The sequence below is a fragment of the Paroedura picta genome, chromosome 1 (assembly GCF_049243985.1).
Source record: "Paroedura picta isolate Pp20150507F chromosome 1, Ppicta_v3.0, whole genome shotgun sequence".
NCBI lineage: Eukaryota > Metazoa > Chordata > Lepidosauria > Squamata > Gekkonidae > Paroedura > Paroedura picta.
Window position 1 is genome coordinate 168,617,406 of NC_135369.1, and position 22,045 is coordinate 168,639,450.

At 43.7% G+C, this 22,045-nt stretch overlaps 1 long non-coding RNA gene across 1 annotated transcript in view; it reads right to left on the reverse strand.

The window, feature by feature from the left end:
• The window catches only part of LOC143820401 (uncharacterized), a 147,299-nt gene extending 126,602 nt beyond the window's left edge, over positions 1 to 20,697 (reverse strand). The window contains exons 1-2 of the long non-coding RNA XR_013225341.1: positions 20,596 to 20,697; positions 17,029 to 17,142 (exon numbers count right to left, since the gene is read on the reverse strand). This is a non-coding gene — a long non-coding RNA (uncharacterized LOC143820401). The remainder of the gene's footprint in view (positions 1 to 17,028; positions 17,143 to 20,595) is intronic.
• Positions 20,698 to 22,045: the final 1,348 nt, after the last annotated feature.

The window sequence follows — 22,045 nt, forward strand, 5'->3', positions numbered from 1 at the left end:
GAGCATTCCCTGACATGATCACTCCTAGGTTACGGCAGAAACAAAATCATGGTGCCTCATCGTTAACCCCAGGATTGGCACCCTTCCCCAGCACTTAGTTGACCAGCAGTGGGCCAAGCCAGTGAGGGAGTGAAAGTCTCCCTGCAGTGTGATGGAATGAACAGTGTTGAGACTAGAAGTGAGGAGACTTCAGGTGAGATCTTCCTTCACCCATGAAGCTCCCAAGTCAATCATCATCTCTCAGCTTAACCTACCACAGAAGAGTTTTGTGGGGGATAAAAAGGTGAAGGAGATCACTATACAATGGCTGTTTCCATCGCAATATGACATCAGTCATATCCACAACAATGTATTGGCCTAGCTCGTTTAATTTTTTTAAAGGCATTCTAATGAAATGACAGCCACTCAGAGTATCTCAGTTTTCTGGTGTTTTTCCCCCTACCTTCCCGCCTGATAGAAAACCGTTTTCTCCCTAGAGTTAGCACAACTTAGGTTTACACGTCATGGGTCATCACCGAGGTGGGGCTCTCGCCTGTTTATTTGTTCGCAAGCAGATTTCATGGGAGTTGCCTATGAAAGAGGAAGAAAAACGATTGAAGCCACAACAGTGGCTTCAGCAATCCCATAGTTAATGATGGCGTTTGAGCACAGGCCGGGCGGGGGGAAGCAAGCGATGAAGGATTATACAGCAGTGGGGAATTGGCTGGATCCCTTAACTGCTCATTTGCAGACATTTTCACATGAGTCTGTTTGCAAAAGTCAGAAATCCTCGGTGAAGAAAACATACTTTATTGTCCTGGGAAGGAGAGAGAAGGGAACCGGCTTAGCCTAAAATATGTATTAAAGGCACTGCAGTAAAAGAGGGGGTGGAGGAAGGGGAAAGGACACTGTAGTCTCAAATACGTGTTGTGCAGAACTGGATAGAAGGGAAAAAAACACACTCAAGTTTATCAGAAGTCCACATAAGATACAGGCAGCTTTCGTTTTACATTGGGGCGGATTATTCTTCATTTTGATGGAACAAATGTCGCCGTGGGTCACTTTATCCCCGTTGCCAACACTCATTACACAACTGGTTTCCCAAGAATAGCTCCCTGGTGACCCCCCATTTATTCTGGTAAAAATATAGGTACATACAAGCTAGTTTTACAAGCATTTTGCAATCCAGTTTGGTGAAATTCTTCCCTCCTTTGCAAAAGATAAAATGTTCCACAAACGTCTTTGGAGGAAGAAGTATTAAACTGTAAACGTGGTTGTAAGTTATGAGCCTGTGAAATAGTCAGATTTGTGCTACCCCCGCCCCCACTAGAGCGACAACTCTGAGAGGGAAATGACTATAAAACTGGCCTTTCTTCGGACTTCTTACTGACATAAGATGACACACAAATCAACACTGTTTATAGATGTGACATTGTCCAACAGGTTCTTTGCAACATTCAAGTAAATCATTATACACATCCTAAAAACCAAACAACCATGCCCCGGTGAAGCTAGCAATCCAGTGTCATCACTAGTTTGTCTATAAGAAACAAGTTACTGAAGTATTCCATAGCCAACGTGGTGGTTAAAAAGTGGAGGACTCTAAGCCAGAGAATTGGGTTTGATTCCCCACTCCTCTGTATGCAGCCCGCTGGGTGACCTTGGGCCTGTCACAGCCTCTCAGAGCTCTCTCAGTCTCACCTGCCTCACAGGGTGTCTGTTTTCAGGGGAGGAAGGGTAGGTGATCGTAAGCCGCCCCAGTCTCAGTCACTAGAATTCAACAGAGAGATTGAATGAAAGAACACATGAAGTTGCTTTCCAGTGAATCAGAAAGTTGGTCTGCCATAGTCAACATTGTCCTGGAAGAGGATCTCCATGGTCTCAAGTCAGGCACATCACTTACGAGTTCATCCTTTTCATTGGCGATGCTGGGGATTGAACCCATGACCTTCTGCATGCCATGGAAATACTTTAGAGCTTGGTGTAGTGGTTAAGAGTGTGGACTTCTAATCTGGTGTACTTGGTTTGATTCCCTGTTCCTCCCCCACATGCAGCCAGCTGGGTGACCTTGGGCTCGCCACAGCACTGATAAAGCTGTTCTGACCGAGCAGGAATACCAGGGCTCTCTCAGCCTCACCCACCTCACAGGGTGTCTGTTGTGGGGAGAGGAAAGGGAAGGCAACTGTAAGCTGCTTTGAGTCTCCTTTGGGTAGAGAAAAGCGGCATATAAGAACCTACTCTTCTTCTTAATGGAGCTGCCACCCCTCACCATTGATGATGTTCATTTTTTAAAAATACACAATAATCCAAAGAAGAGAAATGCAGTGCAAAGACAATGCAAAGACAATCAGTGTAACACAATACATAACATACTCAAGAACCATCCACTCCAAAAAGGTCACTGAGTGAGACAAAGGCAAATATTTTTGACGCAACAGTGTAAAAAGACATGAAGGCCAGAAAAGAGTATACATCATTTTCTAATTCTTGCACATCGTGTCGTAGATGTATGAGTTATGGATTCCAATTTTGAGAATCATTCATATGTTACCATCTCTGAGTCTTCACCTTGTTTATGGTAAATCCTTTGTGTCTGCCATCGCTCTCATAACAAAAGAGCCACAAACATCCATTATGTCTTCCCGAGCTTCTTTAACAGTGCAGTCTTGCAGTCTACTCATGCCAGCTAGAGAGTCAGAGGATGCCAACCAAGTCCCCCTGCCAGCAGATCCTAAATATATGTTAGAAAATAGTCACTGTGTATTGATATGCCCTCATTAGCAGGCCCTAGGCACAATAGGAGGCCAATCCATGGGCTACTTTGCTCATGCAATCCTTTTAGTCACTAGCATAATGTGCCAAACGTTTCTGAAAGGAATGAATGTTTCCCACTTATTTCATTTTATTTTCTCCTTTTCCTTTTTAGCTCAGTGCTTGTCCACTTTCTTGCTGCTGGGTGTGTTTCTGTTTATAAGGCACATGCATGTTTTACGTGCAGTTTATAATGTACACAGGCAATGTATGTCAGTTATAGCAGGGGTAGTCAACCTGTGGTCCTCCAGATGTTCATGGACTACAATTCCCATGATCCCCTACCAGTGTTTGCTGGCAGGGGCTCATGGGAATTGTAGTCCATGGACATCTGGAGGACCACAGGTTGACTACCCCTGAGTTATAGGAAAAAACAAGAGGGGGATGCACAAGGATTTAGGGAAGGCATCCCTTTTGCTGTTCCCCCCTATTCCCTCTTTCATTTTCCTGAAAGATACCCTAGACCAGGCTTTCCCAACCAGGGGTTTCTTGACGGACCTGGAAGGGTTAATCAAATGGGCGGATGTTAATTCATTTGTAATATCTTTCTTTCTCAGTCCCACCAGCGGTTCTCGCTACTCTCTCTCTCTCTCTCTCCCTCTCTCTCTCTCACCATTTGCACACTATCAATATCGTTTGGATGTGAATCTTTCAAGGGTCAACTTTTTTGTCTCTGGGTGCAGACTGAAATTGCCCCCTTACTTGCTGCGCAGCAAAGGAATCCCCAGAATACCTGATTCCATCTGTTCAAGTGAGTTCTATGGGGTCTAATTCGGGGATGTTCAGTGCAGAAATGTTTGCATTCGGGTTTTTTGCCGCACCCACCATTTTGAGTTGTTTGGGCACACTCCTTTCTTTGTTAAGGAGGAACGGGGAATCAAACCTGGTTCTCCAGATTATTTATTTATTTATAATTGAATTTATACCCCGCCCCTTCTGACACAGTCGGCGCGAGGTGGTTTGCAACAGAATAAAAGAATAAATACAAAGATGTCCATAAAACCCCTTCAATTAATCCCCAATAAAATACAATAATACAAGCTAAAACTCAAATGGATGGCGGAACAACATCCCTCCCCTATTCCAGTCAGTAGATCCTGTATCCCAACTGCATCCGTACTCTGGTACAGCCAGGTAGATCTAACACAGCACCTTCCACTAGGTGGAACCTCCAGTTTGTAAATCCCGGCACAGCTCTTCTTCCCTAAAGGTAAAGGTAAAGGTATCCCCTGTGCAAGCACCGGGTCATGTCTGACCCTTGGGGTGACGCCCTCTAGCGTTTTCATGGCAGACTCAATACGGGGTGGTTTGCCAGTGCCTTCCCCAGTCATTACCGTTTACCCCCCAGCAAGCTGGGTACTCATTTTACCGACCTCGGAAGGATGGAAGGCTGAATCAACCTTGAGCCGGCTGCTGGGATTGAACTCCCAACCTCATGGACAGACAGCTTCAGACAACATTTCTGCTGCTTACCACTCTGCACCACAAGAGGTCCTTTTTCTTCTTCCCTAGCCTCAACCAAAAGCCTGGCAGAAGAGCTCCGTCTTACAAGGGCACCCCTCTTAACCACTACGCCATGCTGGTTCTCACCAGGAAGCTGTGTAATCCTGCAGTTAATCACCCCATCCACAGTCTACCACCCTTTTCTCTCAGCTGGACTCACTTCCAGTATCAACTGGGTGGGCAGGAAGAGCTTGGGCAACTCGCTGCAGAGAGGAACCATTATCCCATTTTGAAATCCAAATGTGCATTTGTTGAGGGATATGGCATTCTCTCATCCATCTCTCATCACTTTTGCATCCCATTTGCCCTAATAAGAGAAATCTCACTCCCTGCTGTCTGTGTGACTGGAATGGGTCCAGGCCTAAGCAAATGGGTCTGCCCTCATCGTGTAACAGTTTGAGTTTAAGGATCAGATGTTAGCAGGAAATCTGTTGTTGGCAGCTCGAATTGTTCTGCTTTGGGACTGGATGCGAGTGTTGAGTTAATATGTGGATTCATCTGCATTGATTTAGGATGGCGATAAATAATCTGACATCTTTGAAATGCACTGGCAAAGGAAAAAAACGCCTAGAGTCTCAGCTGAAGGCTTTTGCAAGTTTCTTGTGTTCTGGAGTTGATAAAATCCAAATTAGAAAACAGAATATTCCGTCCTTTCCGTTTTAGAATTGTGACATCTGTGGGACCGCACAATATTTGCAGTGATGTGATTGACCCTCTTGTATAACAGGGTGTCCAAACTGTGGCTCTCCAGATGTCCACAGACTACAATTCCCATGAGCCCCTGCCAGCATAATGCTGGGAATTGTATTCCATGGACATATGGAGAGCCACAGTTTGGCCACAAATTTTGATCTAGGATTATACCCTATGCAAAATCTACTTGAAAACGAATCTTTTATTAAATCTATTGCGGTGCAATTTCAAGATGCCTGTGATTGCCTTACTACAAGACCTATCTTTGAACTTAGTTGCTTCAAAGTCTGGGGGCCGGTGAGTTACGGATTGCTAAATTTTCACCTTTTCAATGGTGGGATTCTAGAACCGGCTGCAACATTCTGATGTGTTGAAAGCTGCAGAGATGAAGCCAACTTTGGGGTGGGCATTCTCAAAAACACTACATATTGGGGGTGGGAGTTCAGTGGGAAGGCTGCGATGAAAATCGCCCTTCTTTTCCCCCACAGCATACGTTACGAGCAGAAACGCAACTTATGAGCCAATCTCTGTGTCACATGTATGCCATTCTGTTGTATTACCGTAAGAAATCATAAACATCTTATATATATATATAAGATGTTTATGATTTCTTACGGTAATACAACAGAGTGGCATACATGTAACACAGAGATTGGCTCATAAGTTGCGTTTCTTATATATATCTTATATATATAAAAAATGTTTAAATATTATTCATTAAACACTCATTAAGCATAATAGCAGTTTTTACTACAGTTTGGGGGAATTTGTTGCTTGGATTTTTTCAAAACACTTGGAACTGGCTGAAGCTGTGAGATGGCTTCATGACCCCGTAAGCGTTCTACTAGATGTTACCGAGGGAAGGGGTGGGGGGCAAACATGTGGTTGCCATTTTGGCAGCAGCCACAGATTTTATGTAACATCACGTTTGATCCATGGTCTGTTCTCAGGCAGAGGAGGACTCTACACCCCTCCTATCTGCTTTTCCCACTTTGGGGGATAACCTGGTGGGCCAAATACACATAGCACTGGAATGTTAAACGCAAAACATAGACCATGATTGCTCAAGTAAGCACTTTCTCCTCCCTGTTCTGATTACAAATGGATACCAGACAACAACTGAGATCAACTAGAGAATGCAAACTGAAGGAAGTCACTCCTAGTCTTTCATCTACAAGCAGTATTGTACGCAATTGCGCAAACAATTGGGTGGGGGGAGGGATGTTCACATAGAAAACAAGCAGGTATGGAAAAAGAATTGGGTAACAGTGTTGGAGGTCAGCAAAATTTGTTCTGCCAAAAGATATGAAGTTCAAGACCCATGGGGATGTTAGAGGACTATTTCCCCACCCATCCCATCCCATCCCATCATTCCCATTCTTTATAAAAAGTCCACGAAAACTGTCCACATGGAATGTTTTGGTTTGTAGCTTGACGGAATCTTGGACAACATATCACACAGATACGCACAACCAATACAGTAAATAGCAACTTACCAAACATATTAATAGTCGTTGATATCACAGGTTGTCACCATGCTTAGGAAAGGAATATTCCCTAACATTGCAGCTTCCCAAGCTGAGAAAAGCAGTCAGGGATGGAGTAATATGAAGCCTTATTCATTTCTCTAACTTTCTCTCTTTTTCTGTGACTGTCCGTAACAATTTCTCAACGTACATGCGTTCACGATAAAAAAAAAAAATTAAGGTCATTTCTGCATGAGGAAAATATTTCTGGACAGCCTTCGCATGTTGGCGGCATATAGAGTCCCCTCCACATGACATTGGCAACATCCCGAGGCTGTCCCGTAGGCAGGTTGCGATTTTGCCATTTTTAAATCACGATTTCAGGAATCCGGGAAACTGGATTTACCATGCTAAATTGCGCAAACCACCGGTGAGCAACCATGGAAAAGACTGTATGGAGGGGGAAATACGTGATAGTCTCACCAACTTTGTCCCACATCACACCCACCCTCCCCTCTCCATTTCCTGCTCCAAATAATTTTTTTTTAAATGATGCCGTCTGTGTTGCAAGGTGAAATAAAATCTTCTTTAAAGTGTCCACAGTCTTCTTGAGATCAGGCAGGAAAAACACAGCCCCCTTTCTGTTTTCTGGCAGTAGGAAATGAGCTGGGGAAAGGGGGGCGGGGTGATCGATCTGCCTTCTCCCAATCATACAGGGTTCTGAGCAGCTTGATTTAAAGCCAATCATTAGCACAAAATGTCTTCTTGGGCTCCAGGGATAATGTTCAGTGTCTCAGAAATCCATTCAGACAGAAATAAACTGCAAAAAACACTAGAATTCCAAGAAGGGGGGAGAATGCTGTATTGTTCTGCCGTTTCTCCATAGCAATGGAGCAATGTCGATTTTATTAAAGATGCATCTGTGTTATGGCATTACCGCATAGCATCACGGAAGTGCCTTTAAAAAAAATTAATTTGGGGGCTGGAGGGTGGGAAAGAAAGTTTGAATCCACAAGAGAACTGCTGTGTTGTGATTGGTAGCTTGCTGTGATTGACAAGCCAAGGAGCGGAGGAAAAAGTTTGGCTGGCTTTCCCTTGCAGCCTTGTCAGGAGGCAAAAAGCCATGATGGGACAGAGAGAAAATGTGGGAGGGGTCTCCCTGAGAGGAAGGCTGCAAACACATTTGCCAGCGGGAAGCCATTCAGGTTTTACCCCTCTGTGCTGAAATGGCCTAAATGTCAGGGCTGCATACTGGTTAGCCAAAGTAGAAGAAGAAGAGCTATTTTTTATACCCTGCTTTTCACTACCTGGAGGAGTCTCAAATCAGTTTACAATTGCCTTACCTTCTTCTCCCCACAACAAACAACTGTTGGCTGAACTGCTCTGTGAGAACAGCTCTAACAGGACTGTGACTAGCCCAAAGTCACCCATAGAGGAGAGGGGAATCAAATCCAGCTCTCAAGATTAGAAGCCGATGCTCTTAACCACTATACCAAGATAGGTCTCATTAGAGGTTTAGTAGTTAGTGAATAAAATTTGAGGTGGTTCTGGCTATCCTAGTTTTTATATGTGTCATAAATGTCCAAAATGTTGGGACTGTGAAGATCAGAGTTTCTCCCCCTAATGTTTTCATTCTGCCTCCTTCAATACAAATCTTTGTTAGTATAAATTGGAGATGAACACAAGCACCTGGGATCTGTAGCCTTTTTTCAGACATTACATCTATACATACTGAGAAACCAGAAGTCATGCATGTTCTACACATGATACTCCACATGTGTAGAGTTGTCATATTGCATGAACAGGGACAATGCATTTGCTTAAAGACTCAGAACACATGAACATGGACCCTTTAAAAAAGTGTTCAGATACACATGCCAAAGTTGCACATGCATATAAAATACGTGAATTGTCTCTGTTCACACTATTTGTTGATAAAGTATATCAGGTAAAATTACATGCACTTGATGTGCTAGGCCGGGAAGAGGTCCCTGAATTACCATCGGCAGATCCTCTAGTGTTGGTAAAATCAGGACCCTTGCTCCTAATGAAAGAGCTCCTTGACTATAAGCTCGACAGGGGTGGGGAGTTGAACTCTACTATATTGCCATCTGTTAATGTTCTAATAGAGCTTCTTGTGGCGCAGAGTGGTAAGGCAGCCGACATGCACTCTGAAAGCTCTGCCCATGAGGCTCGGAGTTTGATCCCAGCAGCCGGCTCAAGGTTGACTCAGCCTTCCATCCTTCCGAGGTTGGTCAAATGAATACCCAGCTTGCTGGGGGTAAACGGTCATGACTGGGGAAGGCACTGGCAAACCACCCTGTATTGAGTCTGCCAGGGAAACGCTGGAGGGCGTCACCCCAAGGGTCAGACATGACTTGGTGCTTTACCGTTTAATGTTCTAATACGTTAAGGGGATTTTTACAGGCTGTGTTGTTTTTTTGTGAACTGCCAGAGCAGTGGTATATAAGTCCAAATAAATAAATAATAATAATACAGCCTTTCTCAACTTTTTTTTTTTTTACTGTTGAGAACCCCCTGAAACATTCTGCAGGCTCTGAGAAACCCCAGAAGTGGTGTGATTGTGCAGAATATGGTTGGGAAGCAGAGCTGTGTACATGCCCACCAGGGACCTCTTCCCTTCCCACCCCCTCCAGGACCATCAGTGGCCGTGGGGGGGGGGAGGTATTCAACACGACCATATGTGGTCATATCACCCAATAAATATTTAACAAATTTTAAAAATATATTTAAAAATTAATTAACTCCCATCCATTCAGGAAACCCTTCCAGCGCTGTCAAGAAATCCCAGGGTTTCATGAAACTCTGGTTGAGAAAGCTTCTTGTAATGCCTGCAATTTCAGTTTCAACAAATAAAATCAGAGTCCAGTGGCACCTTTAAGGCCAACAAAGATTTATTCAAGGCATGAGCTTTCAAGTGCAAGCACTCTTCCTTGCGCTTGAAAGCTCACGCCTTGAATAAATCTTTGTTGGTCTTAAAGGTGCCACTGGACTCTGATTTTATCGTGCTACTTCAGATCAACAGTTGAATCAGTTCCAACAAATGTAAGCATATATTTACATCTAGAAAGACAGAACACAAGCATATATTTACATCTAGAAAGACAGAACACACAGAAAGACAGCCCTTGATTTCTGATTTCTTAAGTACATCAATAAAGGGGGGAAAGAATCTGTTTCTAAAGTCTTTTTTTCTAATAAAAGGCATTGTACATGAAATTACAGCCGATTTACATGGCCACTTAAGTAGTGGTAACTAATATAACAAACCCTAGACCCAGGGGAAAACAGACAACAGACCAGGCTGAAAGGAGTAAAAATACTGTACAGCAGGGGTAGTCAACCTGTGGTCCTCCAGAGGTTCATGGACTACAATTCCCATGAGCCCCTGCCAGCATTTGCTGGCAGGGGCTCATGGGAATTGTAGTCCATTAACCTCTGGAGGACCACAGGTTGACTACCCCTGCTGTACAGGAATATGCCCGAAGTGGCAGTCCTTTGGACATGGCCCCAACGAATGTTAGTCTCCCCCAGTAACTGAGAACTAAGCACACACACATGGAGAGACACCCAAACTGCAGCAACCCCCTTCAATCCGTGCTGGCTGCACAGCCAAATATTCCTCCAATATCATGAGCGCGGGAGGATTAATCACCAGCTTCTGTTTCAAAAGAATAAGAACAGGCCGATGGCTGCCAAACATCTCCCTAAACCAGAACGTATTTGCACCTTCTGAAAAAATCAATAAAATCAAAGGCCCTCTGCAAGGACAGGAGCTGCTTTTCTTGTGCCAGTGAAGGTAAACAAAAATAGCCATCCCCTTAGAATGATGAGGCAGATTGATTGTGGCAGGTGAGGTTTGGCAGTCTGGTTCTGATTTGCAAACAAGGCATTAGAGCCAAAACTGAGGCATTGCCACAGTAAATTAGCCATATTCCAACAGTTACGTGGCTCATTTCTTTTCACTTCTACTTTCATTTTACATTAGCGATGTTTGGCACATCTGATTTAAAACCCAGTGTTTCTGAGTTAACTACTGAGCCAGATATATACTCGGTGCTACAGCGTTCTGGCTCCTCTGGGCACCGAGAAGAAGCATATTCTGTTCCTGAATTAAACCGAACATGACACTTCTGTCTCTCTGGTACTCATCACCAAATACCCAAATGGAGAAGAAGGCTGCAGAAACTGCAAATGGAGAGTTGCCAGCCTCCTGGCGAAGCCTGGAGTTCTCCTGGAATTACAACCGATCTCCAGATCATAAGTCTCAAATATGCAGGATGATAATTCTTTGCTGGAACAGCAATCCTTTGGATGGGGCTAACTTCTTTTCACAACTGGAAAAGTGTCTGCCATTAATCACTAACTTAACATTTTTATTGCCCCAGTGTTTTTGTGAATGATAACTGAACCCAAAGGCCTGCTTTTCTAGCAAAAAAATTATCATGCTGCATATTTTGGATGCTGTGATGCTGTTTACTAATTTGCTACTAATTTACTTTCTCCTTATATCTGTTTTCTTATTATTCTTTCCCCATTTTCTGAGGAAGTGTGCCTGCACGTGAAAGCTCACACCTTGAATAAATTTTTGTTGGTCTTAAAGGTTCCATGGGACTCAAATGTTGTTATGTTCATGCCAATAAAGGTATTCTGATTCTGTCAGAAATGCAGGATTTCAGTTCCTGCTCCTGACCCAAAGGATCATGGGGTGGAAGCTGGCTAAAATCAGAGCAGGCCTAATCTCTCAACTAAACAACATAACATCCCAACAGCCTGGGGAAAGGATGAGGAAGAAAAGAGTGACAGAAAATATGGCCTTTAGTGATTAGAAATAATATAATTAACATTGATAGGGATATCTATCTATCTACATGTGATCCCAGGTACCAGTTGCATCAGAGAATGGCCAAAGCATCCAACTAAACATAGAAGAGATAGCCGTATGTATGACAATCTTGTAATTCCAAGTTATGATATCCTTTGTTATGAAGAAATTAACACAGTTTTTATACATTTTAAGAAGAAATTACAGTACAGCTAACTGTAAAGGGATAAGATAACATAACGAACCAAGAATGTGAGCCCCAACAGGTAAGTTAGCCAGCTTTTGTTAGAAGATGATTTTGAAAACCTATAAATATAATCGAATGTGTATTTGAACGCAAGTGCTGCAGTGTTTGTATCATTCAGTACAAAACCTCTGGATCAATTAATATATATTTATTGAACATTTAGACCACACTGTTCCTACTGTCAATGGCAGAAATTTAGCAGATGCCCTAATTAACTCCACAAAGCTTCTTATTACACTCTAAAAGTATTTTTCATTCAAACATTTACTATAATTGCAGGTGGCTGGTGCCTTTGTAAGAGAAGCATTCCTTTATCTCTCTCCCCCTCTCCCATGGGTCAGAATGCATTTCCCAAGATGGAGCTGGTTATGTCACATGAGAGTATTGTCTAACAAAATACGCTTTTCTCTTTATAATCATCGTTTTACTCCTATGCACATTTATACAGATTTAATTAATCACCCCATAATATTAATCAACTAAGATTTCACTCACTGCTGGATAATCCTAGATGCACCAAAAGTCAAGCAATAAATAATATGACAATGCTAGGAAGTTGCAAAACCAGGTCTCATGAAACATACAATTAGTCCTCCAAACTGATGGAGGACACAAAGGGAAAAATTTATCCCTAGCTAGCATAACCAGTAACACACCAATTTAAACATAGCACAAAAGTAATGCACTGTAAGCTTTCTGGTTTTTGAGAGGTGGTGGTGGGGGGAAATGTCCGCAGTGATAATATTTTTACATGGCTGGGTGGCTGTACTCAGTTTTGTGGGACACAAATTATTGTATCCCATGCTGCTAACTAAGCCTTACTAGGCAGAATACCAAGGGGGTGGGGACATGGGAGCCTCTGTCAGTGATGGTGTGACTTCATTCCATAACCCCCCAGAAATGATGTCATACCTCTCTTCTAAACTACCATAGAGTTTTCAGTAGTTCCTAGAGAGGTATAACATACTTCTGGGATTTGCCCCAGAAGTAACATCACACCATGGGCCCAAAGGCCATTTTTAATTTAATGTTTTTTCCCACCAGGAATGCTGATGGGTAGGGGGGATTTCCCTCCCCTACTGGCAGACTGGCCACCCTCACTGCTAACACTCTAGTCCTCTTTTCATTCTTTCCCTTCTATCTTCATAACATTTTTTTGCCAAGATTTTCCATGTCATTAAAAAAATCCCAAACTAAATGATCCCAATTGGGTAAATTAGGTATATCCATGTCAATGAATTGACCATTGTCATCCCAAACTTAACAATGCCACAGTATCACTGAGCATGAAGGTCATCAAATCCGACTCTCAAGACCAACCTTCTTCAGGAAAACTAACGCACTTCATTAGGTTACAGAGAACTCCAAAGAAATGTGAAGGTGCTATGAGAGGCAGACTTTCTCGGAATTGTTTTTGTTCAAATGGGGATTTGCATGTAAGAAAGCCTGAAAGACCTAGGAACAGGATGAATGTACGGAAAATTGGTTTGTATCTGCCATAAGGTAAAGGTAAAGGTATCCCCTGTGCAAGCACTGAGTCATGTCTTGGGGTGACACCCTCCAGCGTTTTCATGGCAGACTCAGTACAGGGTGGCCTTGCCAGTGCCTTCCCCAGTCATTACTGTTTTACCCCCCAGCAAGCTGGGTACTCATTTTACCAACCTTGCAAGGCTGAGTCAACCTTGTGCCGGCTGCTGGGATCGAACTCCCAGCCTCAAGGTCAGAGCTTCAGACAGCATGTCAGCTGCTTTACCACTCTGCACCACAAGAGGCTCTTTGTATCTGCCATACCACTCTCTAAAAAATATTAGCATTCATCAACTCTTGACTAGAATCCAGAGAATGGTCTGAAGATATCGGATGCAGAGCTTACTGCTTAAATCCTGTAAACCCATGGGATGACCAATTGATTTCAGCAGATTCATGTAAGCTGTCCTTGAATGAAGAGCAGCATATAAGTGTAGCAATCACACCATGTTTCCTTGCTATGAATCAACATTTGATTCATCCAGACCCTCCATTAGCGAGGTAAACGAACTGAAATTAGAATGCGCTTTTCTAAGCCTGAATTTACAACGGTAATTAATGTGCTGCATACAAATTTATGTCCCATGTAATATGGTTAAATCTGATTCCAAAGAATGAAATCATTTATACTTTAACATCTGTGGCCTTTACGGACTATCCCAATCATTCACAGCCACTGGTGAAGACTCTGAGAATAATGATATTACCGGATATATTCTAGGCTGGTATAAATCAGCATTGCAGTATGGACTTTTGGCATTTCTATAATTAAAAAGAGAGCTTTTGCGAGTCCATTTGCAGCTCCAACTATAAAATATAAAGATCTAAAAGAGTTAATGGTCTTCAATGCCTCTTATTATAGACGTTTCTGCTTTTGTGGTAACAGAGAACTCTGTTCACCTGGAATTTGACCAAAGAAAAAATAATGATCTAAATTTAAGTTCTGTCTACAGTCTGGAAAGTTTATGTTATGAGGGCAATACAACCACTTTTTTCCTTCTCTTCTTTTTTTAAAGATTTGCTGAAGACACTGGTTTGAGTGACAACTGCTACATTTGTACCCTTAAAACCAGCCTTTATGGAGCTCCAGGACCATTTCCCAAGAATTAGATTTTATCCAGATATGCAGTCAAAGGATGCTCCAAAAGCATTTGTGAGACATTCCCACAAGGCTTGGGAGAAAACAAGAGAAGAAGGGTGCCTTCAAGGCAGCACATCAGGGGAAGGTCTTGGCTGCCATCTTCTGTTGTTGACCTTGTGTAATAACTGGTTGGCTACCGTGTGAGCAGGGTGCTGGACTAGTTGGAGAACTGGTCTACTAGCTCTTCTAATACTCGCCTGTTTAATTTCCCAGATACTATACAGCTGCTCCTGGGGGAGGGAGTTAGGCTGGATGGGTCTTCGATCTCACCTAGAAAGGCAACTATTATGGCACAAAGTAAAGGGACATTGCTGGTCTTTACCACCGAACAGAGCAGTTTTACTGAAATTTTTGCAACCCTTGGAATCTAATCATACATATCACTTTCAGACAGGATATTAGTTGTTCCGTCATCACCTAAGACTGCTTCCGCAGTTCCAACTAAAGCCGCTCTAGCCTTTCTGAAGTCCTATAGAATAGCAAACACAGAAATCTGGCTCTTGAAGAGCAGGTCTGAATGAAATCCCTGTTTGCCACATGGATTGAGAATCTTCAGACTCCGCGATTTCTCCCCCTCCTCTTGGAAGGCAATTCACGGTTATCCAAAAAGGAAGCTCAGGAGTCAAGTCTGCTTCCTCCTCCATTCCTGCCTCCAATGATGTCAATAACTCTGCCTACTATCTGCCTCTCCTCCCACCTGTCCCCCCTCCCCTCTGTATTTTTTCTAAAAATTCCGAACATAATAGCATTACAATGCGAATTTGGAAAAATAACAATGCCTGCTTTCTGGGAACATTGAAGAACCTGAAGTCCCTAAGACTCCACATTCCTCCCCCATCTCCCCCTCCAGCATCTAAATACACTTTCATGATTTAAGGTGCAATGGGAAGCAATTCGTAACTTTCGTACAGATAAACAGTTGTGTAATGGAAACTGACATACTTTGTCATCATGCATGTGTAAAGACTGAGTACACATCAACACAAGACCGCCCCCCCTTACCTTGGTGATTCGTGGATTCGAGAAATAGGGGGAGCACTTAAAAAAAAAAACTTATTGCATTACAACGCGAGTGTGTTATTCCACATGCTCACACCAAAAAAAAAGGGGGGGGGATGTAATGGGAGGCAGGACTTCCCTGAGAAAAATGCAAAACACAGGCCATGATTGGAGTCCTTATCAGTGGCGTGAGAAAATGTCACTGAGATGGCTAGTCCAAGAGGGGAGGTATAAAAGCTGAAATAATAATAAATAAATAAAACCACAGATGCAGAATGCCAGGCGCAAATTTGGAGTCTACATTTAGAATCTGATGTGTGTGAAAACACCCTGGCAAATCATGACCCTGGAATCAATCTTAAGAGATACTGACTCTCTCACAGATGGGTTGAAAGCTTTGAAAGGGGGAGGTGGCATAGTCTGAACTGAGGAAGAAAGATCTGGGGGCAAATTGGTATTAGTCTCCGTAGAATGTGTAATGCCGTCATAAAATATGGCTGTTCCCCAGTAATTCTATGCATTTAGAAATACAAACATTAAACAACATCGAGAGATAAATGCATTGTATGATGAAGGGGAAAAAAGCAGCATGGGCGTATTTGGCTATTATGTCCTAGGTAGGGTTGCTAACTACTAGCCTGGAGAAAAGAATGTCCTGTCTCTTTAGTGGAGGCTTAATGAGTGGAAATTGAAAGTTGAAGCTTTTCATGGCATCCAGGCAAATACATCCCTTTAAGCTGCTATTATTGGGGCAGGACATTCTTCTCCAGACTAGCATGCAACCCAAGCCCTCAAAAGTAAGTTTAGAAATGGGTCTCACAGGTACTATGAAGGCCAACCTTGGTTGTTCCAGAATGCCAATTGTGGAAAGATCCTAATCAAAAAGGAACAAAGTTCTTTTGAAGGAGGGAATACTAATCAAACAGGAACTGTTCTTTTGAAGGAGGGAATTCTGAATAGAAAAGTAATGGAGGTAGAGATGGAGGCAGTTCATTGTTTCCCCTTATGGCATTATTACACTTGGATCTCCTTCAAATGGGTCCTGTACATTCCACTGACTTTTCTTGAGGGGAACAGAGACTGAGGGAAGGGTGTTACAGTAATGTACAGTTTGTAGTTAGTCCTGTCAGGTCCACTATTACCTCTAGTTGTCCTCAAATTTTGCTGGTCTCTCATAACTCCCTACCTGTCTAGTTTGTATAAATGGGGGATAAGACATACGATTTTCACTATATTCTCCCACCTCAGTTTATAGATGTTTTTTTTCTACATCCTACATTGTCCTGGGATAACTCCTAACTCTCTGACACGGTTGGATAGAGAAGAAGGAGAATAGTGGAAACAGACAGATGGGAAAATACCTATTCTGCATGTATATTTGTGTCTTTTCAAAAAAATACTAGTACAGATACAGTTCCCTCACAAGGTTGCTGCTTATTATAATGGACAACAACAAAAAGGAGAACATAGCCTGACCCAGGTCAAGAACCCACCCAAAAAACTGTCCAAATAGGGAAAGTATTCTCAAGCCTCTGTATGGTAAAATAAGTTGTAAAATTAAATATTAATATTTATTAAAATTTAAAAATCTAAATTATAAATGGAACCCCAAGGAAAGATGGAACTTGAGTAACAGACGCTTTGCTCCTATCAAGACCATTTTCTAGAATCTATCAACACAGTTCTGGCCTGTGCCCAGGGCAAATATTCCTCGTAAAGCCTTCAGATGGAATTGTTTCTTATATTTTAAAATCAAAACAAATCAGAATCAATTAAGCTTATGAGATTTCCATTATTGTTAAAAATCAGTACTTACTGATGTCAGTTTGGTGTAGTGTTTAGGAGCGCCGACTTCTTCAGTAATACGAACCAACTCTTCTTCTGCAGTAATATCAAGGCTCTCTCAGCCTCACCTCCCTCACAGGGGGGTCTGTTGTGGGGAGAGGAAAGGGAAGGCAACTGTAAGCCGCATTGAGACTCCTTTGGGTAGAGAAAAGCAGCATATAAGAACCAACTCTTCTTCTGCAGTGATATCAGGGCTCTCTCAGCCTCAGCTCCCTCACAGGGTATCTGTTGTGGGGAGAGGAAAGGGAAGGCGATTGTAAGCCGCTTTGAGACTCCGTCGGGTAGAAAAAAACGGCATATAAGGACCAACTCTTCTTTGTTTCCTTCCAAGTTTCCTTGTTACATTCCAGGTCAAACCATATGCATTATTTTAGATGAGACATTGTGCTTACTTCCATTCAGTTGCTACAGTTGTCCCTTTCCCTGCCTTCTAGGAAGAAAGCCTACTAGGGAAGACTGAAGTGATACTACAGCAGTCTCAGGACCATTTCTCGTTGCTCCAGCAATAGTTGGATGTGGTAATCAATTCGAAAAGAACCAGTGATTGTGTGGTCATTAGGTTATCTGGGGAGACTTTGATGGGAAACCCTTATTGAACCTTAAAGCCTGGGCCACTCTCTCTCCCTTAGAGTAAGCCAGGGGTAGTCAAACTGCGGCCCTCCAGATGTCCATGGACTACAATTCCCATGGCCCCCTGCCAGCGAATTCACTGGCAGGGGATCATGGGAATTGTAGTCCATGGACTTCTGGAGTGCTGCAGTTTGACTACGCCTGGAGTAAGCAATCATATAGGTTGTGGAAAGACAGACAGACACACACACCCCGATTAGCTGGGGGCTACTGGCATTTATAAAAACCTTTTACTGTTTTATATTTGATTGTATTGTGTGATTAATTGTTTTAAACCATGTTGTTACCTGCCCTGAGCTATCCAGGAAGGATGGGCTTCAAAAATAAAATGTATTATTATTAAATTTCTATGCTGCCCTTCTCCAAACAAGAGTTAAAACATTAAACCATTAAAACCCAGTTTACATTGTAACACAGGAACTCCCCGTACTTTCACTATTGTTAATTTTTATTATCTGTTCCCCATAATATATTTCTGGTAAGGCTTTGGAGGAGGAGCGTGTTCTCATGGCTCAAGTGCCACTCAGCGCTTAACACCCACTCAGGGCGGCTGTCCCGCCCCTGAGTGCCTCCTCCTCCAACCAGATTGCCTGTCTGTCCAGTGGCCAGCCAATCCGCCTTCCGTCCCTCACCCCTGATCACCCCCTCCTCCTTCCACTTCCCTCCGAGGCTCGGAGGCTGCAGATCCCTGCTGTGTGAGAGCTGCCCCTGCTGGTGAGTTCCCTAACAGCTGCCTGGAGCCTTTCCGGGTCCTGGGGGAGGGGGAGCCCATCCACAGAGTTCTTCCACCCCACCCCCCAATCTAGCGCCCACTGTATTCCTGAATGCAATGGGCTTGGCCCCTAGTTATTTATATAAGGTGAGGAAACAAACTAACACCAGGCAAATACACCGTCCTAGTTCCATGGAGACAGGGTTCGGTACAAATATGTGATATGAACAAGTTTATGACTGAAACCAAGTCATTCTTCTCCACACATATTATATAGATAGAGGAGGGAAAGTGAGAAAGCGTGCCTTGTCATTGGTGACAATATTGTCATGCTATTGGTAATCCTGCCCAGCACTTCACTTCTCACCTCTCTGAATAAGAACCAAATTCATTCCCAAGAGAGGCAGCACATTCAATTTAGTGACAAACTATTCCACTTGGAGTCAAACTCTCAGGGGCTTTTTGCACGCCTTCAAAATAGCACAATGGTTGCCAATTGAAAACGCTACTGATTTGCTGTTTTGCACAACGTCGTCGACAATCTGCCACACACCTGAAACCAATCTGCAAAAAGCGCTTCCTTGTAGCGCTTTCAGGGAAATCTCCAAAAGTGGATTCACCCTCCGGAAAGCGATACACTCCTGCAACCAATCTGTAACACTAGTGAAAAAGACCTGTGCGTTAACATTGTTGCGGTTTCTACAAAGTCCCTCCCCCTGGCTCTCTTCTCTGATCTTCCGGCGAAGCGATCGCCATTTTTTTTTCTCCGAGCGAGCGGGGATAAACGCACCAGCGAGCCTCTTTCAGTTTAGAGGCTTCCCCGGCTTCAGTCCCTCCCCTTCAGTCACTAAGCACACTTCAGTCACTAAGCACACTACTAAGCAGTCACTTTATTTTTTACACATTCATTCAGCTGAAAATTGGGCCCGTGAAGGGGGGGGGATTTTTTTTTCACTCGGAGGGAGCGTGGCAACGATCAAACGACAGCTCAAACACACCAGGCAGCTGGATGGGTCTCTCCGTTGCAACGAATTAACACAGATTCGTTGCAATGGGTCTGTTTTTTTTTTAAAAAAAACCTTTCTTAAAGGGAAAGGGGCTGTTTGGGAGCATGCTAACGGCTGCCCATTGGCTGCTTGACGGCCAGGGGCGGGACGAGCTTGGCAATAGCGCTTCCTTTCTAGCGATTTCTGCCGAGACCGGAAGCCTGTGGGAAACGCTACAAAACGCAACTGGATTCCACTACAAAGGCAGGTATGCATAACGACGAATTCCACTATTTTGAATGGCGATTTTTCATTCAGTGACCAATTTGCTACAAAGATCCCGGTGCGTAAAGCCCCTCACTGTCACCACCAGCGCTAGCGGACCCCCTAACCGCCCACCGTATAACCATAGCGTTTCAGTTCCTGTCGAAATATTTATATCACTCAAGGACAGAAAACAAGAGGCAAAAAAGCGGGCCAAGTTTTAAAATCCAAATTCTTCTGTACCTCAGGCTTGAGCTGCTGATTTCCTTAAACCATCATCATGAAGTCAACGGGCCCAGGACAACATCTTAATTGTGTCCTCCTTTCTGACAGATGGGCAGATCCTGTCTCAGAGTCTACTGCTCAGAGTTGACGGAACTCCTTTCCAGAGCAATGCTATTTTTTTTCTCCCAAGGAAGTACCAACTACAGGTCAACCATGTTGCTAAGCCAGAAAAGGTAAAGATAAAGGTATCCCCTGTGCAAGCACCGGGTCATGTCTGACCCTTGGGGTGACGCCCTCTAGCATTTTCACGGCAGACTCAATACAGAGTGGTTTGCCAGTGCCTTCCCCAGTCATGACCGTTTACCCCCCAGCAAGCTGGGTACTCATTTTACCGACCTCGGAAGGATGGAAGGCTGAGTCAACCTTGAGCCGGCTGCTGGGATCGAACTCCCAGCCTCATGCCAGAAAACACCGTGCCATTTTCCTGTTGCCTTCTCAAGGGTGTCCGCTGAAAGGGAGCATGCCTCATCCCTAATAAAGCCATAGTACGTATGAGCAAACTCAGATCTTATTTTGACAGACAAACATACGGACTCATTAACTGTCCAGTCTTCCTCCGGCAGAAATATTTGCGCCCCATGGCCATTTTCTCCCTTCCTCCATAGTCTTCACTGTGCCTCCAAGAACAAAACCAGTAACCTTTGCCAGCGCGGCTACTTACCTCTAAACCACAATAATGAATCCCAAGTGGGTCACAAATACTGTGCAATTTATTCTTGTTTGGCTGCAGCTTGAAGGGGCTCTGGGCTCTGAATTAGCGAACGCTTTGGGTCCGGTCTGGAAAGCATATGTTTCCCTTCCATCATTCAATCCATCAAAATGCCAACCAGCCTCCGCCCGACCCCCCCTCCCCTCTTCAAAACGAAAAGTTCTGGGAATGGCGCATGGCAAATTTTGATATTACTCATTAACATTAATGTCCTGTTATAAAGATATGTTTTATTTGCAGGTAAACCAACAGGCTTGTGGGCATCTGGGAACACTTTGAATGATTGCCAAAAGCAGGGGAGGGGAAGAAGGAAGGGGAGGGGGAAAGAAATGTGGATCAGCTAATGATCAACATCCCCTTTTAATCAAATGAAGCTGTTATAATGTGTCAATTCTCTGGAGGAACAAGGACCTTTCACCTCACCAAAGCCTGCAGTAGCATTAACCTATCCCTCTCTTTGGCGGGGGGAGAAAAACAGTGTCTCTGTGTGCGTGCAGATGGAGAAGCGGAATCTGGCTAATTGAGACAAAGGATGTCAGTGTCTGGCACAGGGATCCTCCAAATTTAGCACGGTGGATCTAAAAGTGTGGCTGATATCCCCATGCGCTTATAATTCATTGTGTTGTGGTCACTCATGTGTAAATGTGGGCATTAAGTTCACTGAAGGCAATTTGAAGTGGCACCCGGCGAAACGAGCCCTATTCAGGTGTTCCAAATGTGGGCTGGATCCATGCAAGGAGGGGAATTCAGAGAAGGAGGAGGAAGAGGAGGGTTGGTTCTTATATGCTGCTTTTCTCTACCCGAAAGAGTCTCAAAGTGGCTTACAGTCACCTTCCCTTTCCTCTCCCCACAACAGACACCCTGTGAGGGAGGTGAGGCTGAGAGAGCCCTGATATTACTGAAGAAGAAGAAGAGTTGGTTCTTATATGCCGCTTTTCTCTACCCAAAGGAGTCTCAATGTGATTTACAGTCACCTTCCCTTTCCTCTCCTCACAACAGACACCCTGTGAGGTGGGTGAGGCTGAGAGAGCCATGATATTACTGCTCAGTCAGAACAGCTTTATCAGGGCTGTGGCAAGCCCAAGGTCACCCAGCTGTCTGCATGTGGAGGAGGAAATCAAACCCAGCTCACCAGATTAGAAGTCCACACTCTTCACCACTACACCAAGCTCTAAAGTATTTCCATTGCATGCAGAAGGTCGCGGGTTCAGTCCCCAGCATCTCCGATGAAAAGGATGAACTTGTAGGTGATGTGCATGACTTGAGACCATGGAGATCGTCTTCTAGGACAATGTTGACTATGGCAGATCAACTTTCTGATTCACTCCTAACCGCTGCACCAAACCAGCCAAAATGGTGCAGTGGTGATTGGACTGGGATCTGAGAGACCCGGGTTTTAATC